Genomic DNA, 15,504 nt, shown 5'->3' on the forward strand with positions numbered 1-15,504 from the left:
AGAAACCACTTATCATTTCATGAAGAATATATACACAGTCATATAGCTCTAAATTGAAGCACTATATAATTTGAGTCCTACCAGAAGCAGTATATGGAGAAGAATGTCTACAGTTTTTTTTTTCAGAACAAGAAATTAGAAAAAATAATTTTAAGAAAAATTTATGAACCAAAATATGAAGATGAAATTTACAAATTGAAAACTGAAAAAGAAATTTACAAACATACGGAAAAAATAGAGGACTTAATCCGGAAAAGAAGATTACTGTTTCATGGATATCTAGCAGAATGAACAACCAAAAATTGAAAAAAGCAAATATTTAATTTCTACATAAACAGAGTCACAAAGACCGACCGGGTTAAAAAAAAATACAAATAAATCTAAAAACATTAAACATTTCTAAGGATCTGTGCAAAAACGGAGATATATTTAGAAAAGTGATTCAAAAACCTAAATTTCCAGAGAGAAAGAAAAAGAAGGGTACAGACCTGAATAGATGGACAGAAGAAAGGGAACAATAACAGAACGAAGAATGAAAACCTTTTGGGAAAAGCAAAAGAAGTCAAAACTATGTTAACATGATCCGTAGTGGTCGGAATGAAAAAAAAATGAAAAAAGGGATTGTGATATTACTATTGTTAATAACTCATTAATAAATATAATCATATAAATAGGGTTTTTATTGATTTGTCTGACCGTGTACAGGAAAAAGATTTGACCCAAAATTATTCAATAGATCAACATGTTTAGTAAAAAACATTGTATCCGAGTTGAAAGCCTTTGGGTAAATAACATTTTTTTTTGTAGTATTAAAAGTATAATTGTTTAATTCCCTAATGCACACGCTGGAATCTGTTCATCTAGTGAACAATAAGGAACTCCCCATAACCTAATGAGATGAGGATGACATGAATGAGAGGTAAATGAGCAGTCCACCGGGCTGGTCAATAGTCGCAAATCATTTGTTTAATAGTTGGTTTTCCATGTCGAAGGTTCTGAGGTTCGAATTCTAAAAGCTAGTTGCTTTTATACGGATTAGAATAGTAGACGTGGATACCGGTGTACTTTGGTGGTGATTTTTCTTTTTTTCCCCCCAACTCCCAGGTCCGGACCCGCATCTAAGTACAACACGGCCCTGGGAGATGCCTTCGCCTCAGACCTCCAGGAGGGAGCCGCACAAGGCCCGGTTATACCGTTTCCAGCTCCCTCTCCAAGGAGCCGGGACTCGGTCCTTATGCCTGCCTCAAACATCGGTTCCCCAACAGGAGGAACCCTTGCCTGGACTCGGTCTTAATATCTTGGAGAGTCGAAAGTCCCCGTGCTTCATGATTATAGTCCATCCATGCATGCACGGACGAACGGCAGCTCCAAGAAGGCCTCACCACTTCACTTCTCATTCATGTACCCCGAGATCGTGTTAAAGTTTGCAATCCCCATTAGCATGATACCAATCACACCCTCAACGGTAACCAGTCTGTGGCTGCAGCACATTCGCGCCGTTCGAGTACCATCACGAATACTCGAATACAACGTGTTCAGGCGTATCGTGAGCCCCACAATACGGGAAATCGGGATTAACCCTTCTTCTGGTATGTAAGTAATCCCGGAACGCCCCACAGCCGGTTAGGAATTGGATGAGCCAGTAATTCCGCTCACCAACCCCTTTTTGACCCACGGCCCGATCTCCGGAATCAGTTTTTTTTTTTTTTTAACTTGCGGGACCACCGTTAGGTATTGATGTAATGCCTGACCGGAATTCGAACCCGGTACCTCCGGATGAAAGGCCGAGACGCTACCACTCGCGCCACGAAGGCCGGCTACTTTGGTGGTTGGGTTAATTAATCACACGTCTCAGGTATGGTCGGCCTGAGTCTGTACAAGACTAAACCTCTTTTACATATCGAAATTATTAGTAAAACATTTGACTCCCTGTTGATTTTCTTGACGTTTTTATCATCGAAATTATACTGTATTTAGAGATAGTTTAAAAAAAAAGTGAACCTTTTGCTCGAAAAAACAGAAAAACATGATGTATTACAAATTATTAAACATTTTTTCAAATTCTTTTGTCTTTCATGTGATCCTTAAAAAAATCCTATTTGTTACATTAATCTAGATATAAATGATTTTTTAATCTTCAAAATTAAATTAAAAAAGTGATATTTTAAATATGGGTTCTATTTAGCCTCCTTTTTTATTGGATCTTAAATGTTTGTTTGTTCGAGTAATTATTTACTTTATATTATAACTATTTTACTGCAGGAGAATAGAACTGTAGCCGGGAATAATTAGAAGTAAATGATGAAATACATTAATTAGAAATAGATCTTTTCAATCCAGAAAAGTTCAACCGTTTAAGGTTACTTTAATTATATTCTGTTGCAAAACAATAATACAGATAAATTATACAGTGTGTCCCACGAAGAGGTATACGGTTTTAATTTAGTATCACTCGCCCATTCTCCCACCTATTCTATTGAAACTTTAGAGATCTTTTATCGAGGACTGTAAAAATGTTCTGTGAAAATTTCAGCCTTCTAGGATTTATCGAAACAAAATGGCGGCTTTCAAATGAAAACATTAATTTCAGATAAACCACATTTTTTATTCATTAAAAACTAGCTGGTAAAAATGATTAAAAACAGATGATAATTTGAACTAGAATAATTAAAAACAGTTAAATAATTAGTCATGGTTATTAACTTGTTTTATTCAATTTGAACAGCTGTTTAAAAATATAACATCAGTTTGTTTCAATAAATCCTAGAAGATTCAAATTTTCAGAGAACATTTTTAGAACCTTCGTTGAAAGGTCTGTAAAGTTTCAATAGAATCGGTGGGGAATGGATCAGTGATACAAAATCAAAAGCTTATACCTCTTCGTGGAACACACGGTATTTGCCATATCACGCACTCCCCCATTATAAATGTGACAGAAAAATAGAAATGATACATACTAACGTAAAGGATCCAATCCTTATCATGTATGTTTCAGTTTTACGACGGGAAGAAGGTATAGTTTTGTAAAACTCATTATTCTTTTAAGTTTAATTGTAGATTCTACAAAGGGCTAATAGTATTTATAATTAATTATTATTTCCAACAGAAAGATAGGTTTGTCCACAGTTAAAACTGTGGACAAACCTAAGTTGTAAACCATAAAGTGGTTAGAGGACACGCTCTGAATAAATAAAACGACTTGACAAATATTTTAAAAAAGTGAAAATAAATTTTCTTTACGTGATTACACAGAGTTGTCAATGAGAAACCTCGAAGAACTCAAAGTTTTTTATTCCGCAATGAAATTAAATTTCATTAATGAATTATTTTAAATATTTTTCGATCAAGTGATTCATTGAGTAGTAACAGTACAATAAAATAATTAAAAATCGAATACTGTATTGAGTGTAGCAACCATAACACAATACAACAAAATACAGAGGAACGTAAATAACAAATTAATAATTTCAATTCAAAAATGAAATTAAAAAGAATAAAATTACTTTGTACATAATGAATTAAACATTTTTCAACAAACAAGAGGATATCAATCAAACGTTTTATCATGAACAAACGTTTGACTCAACAAGGATACGTTCCTTTATGATTACTCGAGTGAAGTAGTGGAATGCAACATCACTGGTTCAATTACGGGAAGAAATGGTGTTATTCAGTCCAGCCCTATCCTTTTCTTTCTTTTTCCTGTTTAGCCTCTAGGAATTACCGTTCAGGTATTACTTCAAAGGATGATATGTATCAGTGTAATGTTGTACAGTCTCCTTTCGAGATTCGACCATTCCTGAGATGTGTGGTTAATTGAAACTCAACCACCAAAGATCACCGGTATCCATGATCTAGTATTCAAATCCGTGTAAAAATAACTGGCTTTACTAGGACTTGAACGCTGGAACTCTGGGCTTCCAAATCAGCTGATTTGGGAAGACGCGACTTTGGTCCAGCCCTATCCGGCTTTAGACTTCGTAAATAGAAAGGTGTGCACGTTCCTGTCGCCACCAAACATACACTATTCGGCTATAACAGTCACTATTCGGCTCTGCAAATCATGAAAAAATTAAGAACTCTTTATGTCAATGCAATTTTAAAGTAACTAATATTTAGATAAAGAATTTAATTCTTGAAGTGCAAAAATCCCGACAAAAATTTGATTTCCCAAACCAATCTAGCAAACCACTAGAAAATTTCATTTTTCGAGAAAAATCCCGCACATTGACACCCCTAAATATATAATACTTTTATAATAAGAAAAACAGCCAGTATCTGTTTTTACTTCCTTGTAAAAAGTAAAGGAAATATTGTGATCACGAAATATTTCGGTTTCCAGATTTCAACGGAATAATCAATTTTGACGATCCCTGAATCCATTCTGACTAGTTTCGGCGTGACATCTGTATGTACGTATGTGCGAATGTATCGCGCATAACTCAAAAATGACTAGCCGCAGGATGTTGAAATTTTGAATTTAGACTTGTAACATTTCGGCGTGACATCTGTATGTACGTACGTATATAGGTATGTGCGAATGTATCTCACATAACTCAAAAATGATTAGCCGCAGGATGTTGAAATTTTGAATTTAGGCTTGTTGTAACATCTAGTTGTGCACCTCTCCTTTTGATTGCAATCGACTGGCCAAAAGTGTCCAAAAAAGCCAAAATTAAAAAAATATGTTGAGAGCTTTTCAACGATATATCATAAGTGGTACTTATTTTCATTGGTTCCAGATTTACAGCTAAACAACATTTTAATTAATGAAATATTTGGATCTTTGAAGGGGAAGGTACATCGGTTCAAATCCGACTTCATCTCGTTTTTTTTTAACTTTTTTTTTTAAATTTAAATATATTGATTTATTAGTAATTATTAACCGCTGATTATAAAAGCAAATTTACAATAAATAATAATTCAATAATAACAATAAAAAAAATGAAAAAATATCAGAAGTTATTAATGAAATAAAATTTTACGTACTTGCTCTTTTTTTTTAAATGTGTATATGTAATTTAATAAGCGTATAAGGAAGTCATATGATGGCCACATCAATTTTTTTTAAAGATATAAAAGTAAAGATTTATTAAACATTAAAAAATTAACTTCAGTTAATTCTAGCTGATATGTCTAATACAATGTATTTGAGTGTTAACAGGGTTCTCAGAGATAAGCTTCTAGGTATTAAAAAGGTTGCTATTTTAATTATTATACGCAATTTTTTTTGTTTTTTTTATAGGTCTGCAAGAAAGGATTTTACAAAGTATCCGGTCATTCAATACAGGTATTTCAAAAAAGGTATGAAGTGTTGATTGAAAATATTATAATTGGTTTATTTAAAAGCGATGAAGAAATTTTAATGCGACAACATTTTTATGTGTATGTACGCGGGAGCGCGTGTGGCTGTATGTGTGTGTTTCTATTAGTAAGCAGGAAATGCCGCTTAGTTGTGCACGTCGATTTCTAGATCCTGTTCACAGGTGACTAGCCGGCTACGAGTGGTTTTTCTTTCAATAATGAGATGCTACGGTGTATAATTAATGTTGTTATTATAATGCAGCATATATATATATACTGAAATTTAAAAGAATGTAGTATTTATTTCGTTTACTTTCTAAAACACAGATGCAATTTTGTATTGTAAGGAGTTATTTAGCACGACAGAATTACAGTAATTAAACAAGCATCGTGAAGCTGTTGTAATGTAATGTTAGAAATTAATTTTTTCTAGCTTTTGCACAATAGGGTGCAATTTAGTTTTATTTTTCTGCGATGAGTCATGAAGTAATAAAGATTTATTGTTAAATATAAATGATTTTTTAAACTTTGTTATTTTTTTCATCTATCTTTTTTTACTTCTTTGTTCGAAGTTCAAGGAAGTATTGTAATCGGGAAAAATGTCGGTTTTCAGATTTCAACGGAAATATCCATTTTCACCATCCCTGAATCCATTTTGACTACTTTCGATGTAACCTCTGTATGTACATATTTATGTATGTACAGATAACTCAAAAACGATTAGCCGTAGGATGTTGAAATCTTGGATTTAGGACTGTTGTAAAATCTAGTTGAGCCCCTCCCGACTGGAGAAAAAGTGCCCTAAAAAGTTAGATTTTGGACTTTTTCTTAACTGTAGTAATAAGTTCTCATTAAGAGCTTTTCAACGATATATCGTAAGTCGTACTTAATTTCATTGGTTCCAGAGTTATAGCCAATTTGAATTTTAACAAATGAAATATTTGGATTTTACAAGGGTAAGGCACATAGGTTCGAATCAGACTTCATCTCCTTTTTTTAATTTTTTTTTTTAATTTAAATATATTGATTTATTAATTATTAACCTTTCATTGTAGAAAAATGTTTACGATAAATAATCATTCAATTATAACAATATAAAAAAAAATGACATAATTTCACAAGTTATTAATGAAATAAAATTGTAGGTACTTTTCATTTAAGCCTCCATATGCGGGCTCTTCTGAGGGTAGCTTGTGGATATCGTACGGTTGCCTATGAAACTGTGTGCGTGGTTACATCAGTACCACCTATCGAGTTACAAGTTTTGGAACGGTTGTATAGGTTCCAAGGGATTGCCAAACAAGAGGCTATTAATACCACAAGACAGAAGTGGCGTGAACGTGAAAGATGGACACAGCTACAAGGATCTGTATGGACTAAAAAACTTATTACGAATTTGGATATGTGGCTTGATCGTGCTTATGGGGAGGTTGGGTATTATGCAACTCAAATGCTTACTGGGCACGGCTGTTTTGAGGAATATCTCTTCCGTTTTGGCCGGAGAAGATCCTCCATTTGTATGTATTGTCCGGCGGTTGATACGGCTGAGCACACTTTATTTTATTGCCCATATTGGACTGAACGCAGAAGAGCTGCTGATATTCGGGGCCTCAATGTCGATGTATTTCTGGGATTTTTGCTGACTTCGTCTGACAACTGGAGGAAATTTGAGGACTTCGCACGTCTGGTCTTAAGATAAATAGATTAGGAAGCTAGGCGAAGAGGCTATTAGGAGCCTTCTGTTTTTTCTTCTGGAGAGGTATTAGGTGACTTTTATTGTTGGTTGAATTCAAATGAGTCTTCTTGTTTCTGATTTAGTGTGTGGGGTAAATATATCAAGACCGAGACCCGGCCTCGTGGTTGGGGTCCGGAACGGCATAGCCGGGGCGGGCTCCCCGGCTGCGGGGTTTGAGGCAGGCATACTAAAAGACCGAGACCCGGTCCCTCAGGCGAGGCTGGGGACAGCTTTGCTGGACCTGGCTACCTACCCGGGGATTGGAGGCAGGCAAGCAATAAAAGTAATGAAAGATCCGGCCGGGGGGGCCGACCTGCCGTGCCGGAATTTTAGCCGGTGGGCGGGAAGGCCCTCTTAGAGTATAAGGACACTCTCCCAGACCGAGTATACTTAAATGATAACCGGTTTGGGGGAGAAGGGAAAAAAAAAGTACTTTTCATTTTAAAAAAATGTGTACATGTAATTTAATAGGCGTACAAGAAAGTCATGTGGTACCCAGATCAGATATTTTATTTACGTCTTTTTGAAAATTTTTTTTGTTAAAAATTAAAAATTAGATATAAAATTAAAAATTAATTTTTTTAGACTCAACCAGCTTCATTTATTTCCTATTAGAGCTCCCAAGATTACAAGAGGTAATAGAAAAATGAAATAAAAAGCATTTATTATCAAAAATAATACTATTTAATTATACAAATATTAAATTTCTTGAATGAAATAATATTCGGTTGTTGATTCACAAAAAGTAAATTGCAAAAAATAATAATTCTATAACAGAAATAATCAAATTTTGTATAAATATATGATATATTCTATAGGTTGTCAGTTTTAGGTAAAGTAAAAACTTTGTTTTTATGTTAATTAAAAACTGTTTAAAAACAGTTTTCAATTTGGTGTTATTTTTATTCAAAACTAGCATTCCCGTAACGGGAATATGCTTCCTGCAACTGCCGAATCCGCAACGGCTTCGCCCGCGCTATTTGCGTATAGTACATAAAAAATTGGAATTAATTTTAAATATAGTAAAATGCATAATAACTTTCTAAAAATAATTTTCTATATGGCTGACAGCGGTTAGGATAATTTCTTGGTAAAGCCGTTTTGCCTCCCTGGCATTATCATTGGTAAGACCGTACGTAAAGTACATATCAGTGAGTTCATTATTTGTTTAATTTTGATTCATTTTAAATGACAATTAACACGATTAATGACAGTTTTCATTAAAAGATTTTCAAAATTCAAAGCACAGATATCACAATTCAATGGAAGTAATAAAACGCGAAACTGTTTTGCTCGCATGAAAGAAAAACAATGCTAAAAAACCAGCTATTTCAGTTGAAATTAACATAGAGTACTTATTTATAGCCTTTTTGATTAATAAAGTTTGTTTGTATATGTATTTTACATTTTTTTAATTTCATTTTCAAAATTTGTTTAAGTAACCTACGTATTTGATTTCACATTTTTTTTTTTTTATTACTGAAAATTAATTGTTTGTAGGCTAGATCATACAATAATTATTATTAAATATCCATAATGTTGAATTTTTAACAATTTTAATCACAAGATTTGATTTAGTTTTTCAAGTGAGTCACGATAATAATAAAAAACAAGATGGCCGCCATATCGGTTGAGGGGTACTTTTTCCAATAACTCTGTTGTTTGTCGTCGGATTTTTACGACTGTCGTTTTCTTCATTAAAAAAATCCTTCATAATTTTTATAATACAATACAATTTGATAAATCTATTAATTCCTAAGATATTTAAGATAGAAAAATTGAAACGACTGCCATTTTGAAATTTGTCAACAAAGAGTATCGTTATTTTTTTTCTTATTAAAAAATGTTAGTTTATATAAAGTACAAAATTATATTGCGTTATCTCCAACCGTTATTGAAAAATAATTATTTTCTTGAGAAACACAAAATGACAGACAGACAGAAAAATATGCGTTTTAGGATTTATGTTCACTGGACATTTTTTTCTTCAGTATGTTAAGTAGAATTACTTCCTAGAGTTAACCTCAACCTTTAAGGACATCCGGTATATGATGAAAAGTTGGGCAATTTGAATATGAAACAATTTTTAAAAAAATTCTAATCTGAGTTAATGGTGGATAAATATTTCTTCTCTGAGTACAGATTATTAAAAAGAAAAAGTAATAAAAAATTGGAAATAATTTTAAATTTAGTAAAACGCATAATAACTTTTTGAAATAGCCGATTTTGATATCGAAATTCAGTAATCCTCAAACCTTCAAAATTTTGTTAAAAGTGTAAATAATCGTCATTTTTTTCAATTTTATTAACAAACTAATTTTATTTTATGTATATTATTACAATAATACAAATTAATCTTTTATACATGACACTAAATTTAGTAAAACTCATCTGAAGAGACAATTCATTATGTATTGAAGAGAAAATAACGATATTGACGTAGACAATAATCGTCTATACAACAATAATTATTATTATTGTTAATAATCGATATAAGCATATTTTTTTTGCATTATGATATCCCCACTAAACTTTAAGCTTGGGTGTTTTTATTTTCCCTCCCCCAAAAGTTTGCAACTTTTTCCCTTGGAGGTAGCTCAAAATAGCAGGAAATATTGATATTAACAATAACCAGGTTGGAGAAATAACTCGATATAACCATTTACATTATCATTTTTATAACAAGTTATATTTATTTATTTTATTAATATAACCTAACCAAACTTAACCTGTACCGGTTTGGTAAACGCGCTATCTCTGTTTGAAGATACTGGGAATCACAGGACACACCGGAGCACACTGTTGTAAGTGGGATGGTGTTCGACAGGAGCTGCGTTTGACCTGGCTCACTCCAGAACTATGGGTTATATGCATTCCAGTATGCAGGTCTGGGGAATTGTGGAGAAGCTAACTGCTAGAATACTGAAGACAAAATCCCGTGACGGTTGGGACCTCGATCGTGTGTAACCGTGCGTGTGTTTAGTTAGGGAGGGCAGCCTCGATTTGGAGAGGACGGTTCGCCGAGGTGGGCCGTTCTTGATGAGGGATCGGGGACCCCTCATTGTATAATGACAAGAGGAGGCTGGATAGCCTCATATAGGAACACTGCTAAAAAACTGCACAGGAAGTGGGGTACTCTAATGGCTTATTAATATAATATAAGATAAAGATCCGACCTACCATGATGGACATACTGCCGGGAGGTGGGAAGGGCTGTTAGAGTAAGTAGAACCCCCTACGCTGTTCTATGCTTATTTGCGGGTCCAGCGCAGGGGGTAAGGAAAAAACAAAAAAAAACTTAACCTATGCTCGTTTCGCTCGCTAACCTTGACTAATTAACAGTAATATTTTGAGTAATTAAATAATAAATTCAGTGCATTTGCTTCGGCAGTACATATACTCAAAAAAAATTATAAATTCAGTATTTTTGCAATTTTTATTATTTAAATAATCAACATATTACTGTTAATTAGTCGAGGTTAGCGAGTGAAGCGAGCTTAGGTTAAGTTTGGTTGATTATATTTATAATGCTTATATTTTTAATATGTAAAATATGTTAATACGGAGAATGTCTAAAATGACCGGTATAAAACAGCATGTTAGTGTGTTATCGGGTTATTGGGTTATTTCTCCAACCTGGTTATTGTTAATATCAATATTTCCTGCTATTTTGAGCTACCTCCAAGTGAAAAAGTTGCAGATTTTGGGGAGGAAAGAAATGAAAAAGTACCAAAGCTTGTGCGTAGAATAGGGAAACGGAATTTTGCAGCGTATGAAAAATGACATGCCTGACTGGGATTCGAATCCGGGACCTTTGGATAAAAGACCGAGACGCTACCACTCCGCCACGAAGATTCGTAGGTTATTTATTTATAATTTTTTTTATTTATGCAAAACGATTCTCAACATATGGAACTCCCGGGGCAAATAATAATAAATTGTGAAATTTACAGCGAAATCGGTTAAGTAGTTTTTGAGTTATTAGGGTACACACAAAAAGATTTTCTTTTATTTATATAGATGAGAAAATAATATAAATTCATTTGGTGAATAAGCCTTTTTAACACTGGAATTTTGAAAAAAAATTCCATGTATATTCTGAATGTCACTCATGCTGACCCTTGATCTTGACCGTTATTTCAAGGTTAACATGATTTTTTTAAACGATACCCACCGATGAAAAAAGCAAAAAAGGTTTACATGGAATACGTGGTCACACATATGAGCTTGTAACCTTTTTAAAGGTCATACAACGTAATATTCACATTCCAGGCCATTTCTCTCGCAAACTATCAGAAAGAGCATAAAAATGATTTTACAGAAGTTATATGGTTGGAAGGGGGACATTCGACGGTTTATCGAGGTTTTTCAAATGGAATTACCTTTTTCAATAGCGCCAATGGAAAGAGGGAAAAATATCACGCCGACATACTTGAATTGGAATGGAATGGAATGCAAAGTTGGCGGGAGTTTATTTCTCCCTACGTATCGCAGAACCTGGACAGAGTCCCTTGCTGCTGGATGATTCTAATCGGGCGTGTTTATTTTTAAAAAGTTTATTTTCAATGACGGGTCTAATTTCTCAAGTTTTGTTTTATTTAATGTTTAGTATTTTAAGGACGGATTTAATTGCATTCTAATCCGTTGTTAAACCGGCGTTATCGAACCCATTTTATGGGCCGACCGCGGAAGGCTAGGCTTATGCAACCTGTCCTCCCGACGTAATTCCCCTTCAGACCGTCCACTGAAGTCCTTTCGGTGCTAACGCTTCATAGGCTAGCAGGAATACGCCACAACGGGGCACTAACTATCAGGAGGGAGCAATGCGACCCCTACTCCGGAGGAGCCGCAATTGCTGGTTTATTTTAATTAACATGTAAGTGTTAAAGGAGAGGTTGGGTACTTCATCCGCTTCTGTTATGGCTGCCTTTCAGGACGCATCTCTGCTGGGCTCCGTTCCGGACTCCAGTCCGTGATGTTGGGACGAGTAGAGGGTCTTCCTTCTTCTTCATCTTCTTCTTCACCCTCTTCTTCTTCCGATGACCTCTTCATTCTTCTTTGGCCTGCACTTTCCGAGAATTGGTAGTAACCGAAGTTACATACCGTTAACCTTAATATTCCTGAGGCCCGAAGGGCTGAACGGGGGAAAGTACAGGTTTCTTCCTTCTTCCATGCTGTCAGTGGCTGCTGGGCAGGTGACTGCGGGGCTGATGGCTGCTGGACTCGTTCCCTCATTCTTCTTTCTTGAAAGGAAAGGGAATAGGGAACTTACAATTTCGTGGTACCTATTCGCGATCACGGTTTTAGGGTGGCGATTGCCTTTTCAGAAGCAAACAGAAGCTCTTTACTGTACATAATATTAATCTCCAGACACACGTGTGACCGGAAAGGGGTTGGGAATTGAGTCATGATATTTTTTGTGTTTGTTTTATTTTTTCCAGGTTCTTGAATTTCTTGGTTTAGGAGTTAATCACATAGGGTATCCGATTACACAATTTGCTGAATTTCAATGTGAGTATTAAATAGCAATCCTCTTCTCACAATTTAGAAACTAGTGACGGTAAATATTTGCGAAAAGAATTCAGCACTCATATATGTTTAACAGTATGACCTTCAAAAATGGTCTAGTCATATGTGTGACCACGTATTGCAATGTAAAATTTACCGCTTTTTTCATTGGTGGGGTCAAAAATAGGTCATTCCATTTTAAAAAATCGTGTTAACCTTGAAATAACGGTCAAGGTCATATTCAAGATCATCATGAGGTATATTCCTCCAATCCGAGTTACATTTATTTAGGTCATTTTTTTTATTGTGCGTAGTTTACGAGAAAATCGCCTTGGACGATTAAAATGAAACGTCCAATATAAATTTGTATAAAACACATAGCCGTCCTCTGTGATGGAAAAAGTAGCATCTTTATTTTCATTCGAAAACTTTCCATGTACGAATTCCCCTCCCCGCGGTATTCTTGGTAGTTTCAAATGCCGCAGATTTATATATATTCATTCTAGTAGTTACAACTGACTACTACTTGAACAGATTTACCAATCATAAAACGATTTTTACCGACATCTTAACCCAAAATTCCGTCCTTTTAACATTTTACTTTTTTTTTTTAATTGAGGAATCCTATAACGGGCACTCAGATAGATCCTATTAGGTCACACAGATCATTTTTGTATGTAAATCAGAATCGCCGTGTATGTATTTTTATCTCTTTATTTACACCAATGTTATCTTAAATCTCAAGAACCTCTAGATCATTGATTCCCAAAGTGGTCCAGGTGGACCCCCAGGGGTCCACGGGAGACTCAACGGGGGTCTACGTTGGTGTGACAAAAAAATGGCGGTTCACAATTCGTAAGCGGGGGGTCCACGAAAATTAATCTGGTTTCGATAGTGAAGAACTAAAATGTTGGCTTGACTTTGCGTATCAATCTAAACAGATAATGTTTTGAGAAGCTCAGCGCGACTGTTACATGTAAAAACTTGCATATTCCATATTCAGTACAACGAACATGTCGAGACTTGCATCCACTCACAGCACAGTCAATAAAAAATTAACCAATCAATTCTCACTTTTTTTTCGGAAGCTGTTAGTTCGTGGAACTCACCCGTAACGCAAATTTTCATAGTTAGATCTAATCTTTACATTTTCCGTCGACTGGAAATATGGTAGAAATGCAGCTGCAGGGGGTCCACCGGAACCAGGAAAATTTTGAAAGTGGTCTATGAGAAAAATAAGTTTGGGAACCTCTGCTCTAGATCGATCTGAATTATATTTTTTTAATTTATTGTAACTTGAGGATACTTTAAATTTAATTAGTTAAGTACATTATTGTGTAAAAAATAAAACTTAAACAGAAATTTTTCTTATTTAGCATCGTGATTTTCTTTATGTTAATGTATAAGTCAAGTCGTTATTAAACAGTGTAACATTGTGCAAGAAATTGTATCTGGTTTCAATAAACAAAATTTGTAAAAAACAAAAGAGTGAATTCTATTATTTCATTAATTTAAATCAAAAATATTGTCAAGATAAATTATTAGCTATTAAAAATAAAATGTCATACAATTTTTATAAGTATACGCGATAACTTAATTTTTTATAACAATTATCTTATCAGAGGGGTTTTTTGCTTTAATGATTTTGTTTACATTTATTTCTAACCAATTTTATATTTTTTGTCTGTTTTTTTTTTTTTGTATACAGAAGTATACATGAAGAATGTAACCAATTTTAACGAAACTGCAGAATCAATCAAGGGTTGGTCTAGTGGTAAACTCGTAATTGCAAATCAGCTGATTTCAAAGTCGAGAGTTGTAAGGTTGAAATCCTACTAAAGGCAATTACTTTTATGCAGATTTGAATACTAGATCTTGGATATGGGTGTTCTTTGGTGGTTGGGTTTCAATTAACCACTCATCTCAGGCACGGTCGACCTGGGACTATACTACACTTCATTTACATTCATATATATCATCCTCTGAAATAACCAGAGGCTAAACAGAAAAAGAAGGTATAAAAAATTATGCGAGTAAAATTTTAACAATCTCACAGATTTCTTTAGTTTAAATGTTATCAGTGGACTTACTCCACTAACGAAAACTCGATTTTTTCTCGTAATTGATCAGAATACATCATTAGCAGCTAGTTTTCTGCCTGGCGGCGGTCCCTTACGGCACTTCTTCATCCGTTTATGTCCCAAGTTTTCTTCCTTGTAATTTTTAATCTTCACCTTATCTTTCTTCTTTCTTTTTCCTTGCTTCCTTTTTCCTTCTACTTATCCTTCCAATTCAGTTCTCAAGATTTCATGTCCTAAAGCAGTTTCCTTTGCTTTTGTGTACTTCCCGTATAAGTGCTCTTTCTCCTTTAATTCTGTTGATTACTTCTGTTCATCACTTCTGTTGATCACTTTATTCGTCCATCTTATTTTTTCCAACCTTTTCAATATTTACTTCTCAAAAGTTTCAATCCAGTTCCTCTCCATCTTCCTTAGTCCATGCTTCACTCCATTCATTAAGATATTCCATTCGTAGCTTTTCTCTTACTCAACTCAATTCCAGATTTTCATTACACAGTAATTTCTTTTTCTTAGTGAAGATTCCCTTTGCTATCTCTATCCTTCCTTTTATTTCCATTGTATCCTTCTAATCCATAGAATCCAAATATCTGTAATGTTTTAATCGAACTATTCTTCCTTCATTTGTCCTTACCACCACTAAATTCTCTTTGTTCTTTACTTCCACTACTTAAAATTTTTGTACATTCTTATTCCATATTCTTTCATTCCTTCCTCCAGGATTGTTAACAACATTTAAAGTGTGTGTGTGTGTCGTCACTAGAATTATCATATAGTCAACAAAATTTATGCATCTTATTTTTCATCCTCCTAAATTTATTCCTTCTTCTCTTTTTTCTAATGTATTCCTTATCATATCTTCAATGTAAATGTTGTAAC

The 15,504-nt window shown here is 34.2% G+C and overlaps 1 long non-coding RNA gene across 3 annotated transcripts in view; it reads left to right on the top strand.

The window, feature by feature from the left end:
* LOC142320858 (uncharacterized) overlaps positions 1-15,504 on the top strand; it is a 308,648-nt gene that overhangs the window by 193,240 nt on the left and 99,904 nt on the right. For 2 of the 3 annotated variants that reach the window (XR_012755493.1, XR_012755494.1), the window contains one exon: positions 5,246-5,783. This is a non-coding gene — a long non-coding RNA (uncharacterized LOC142320858). Of the gene's footprint in view, positions 1-5,245; positions 5,784-15,504 lie in introns of those variants that run through there. The other variant, XR_012755495.1, reaches the window with a different exon arrangement.

The sequence above is a fragment of the Lycorma delicatula genome, chromosome 3 (genome assembly GCF_047948215.1).
Source record: "Lycorma delicatula isolate Av1 chromosome 3, ASM4794821v1, whole genome shotgun sequence".
Taxonomy (NCBI): domain Eukaryota; kingdom Metazoa; phylum Arthropoda; class Insecta; order Hemiptera; family Fulgoridae; genus Lycorma; species Lycorma delicatula.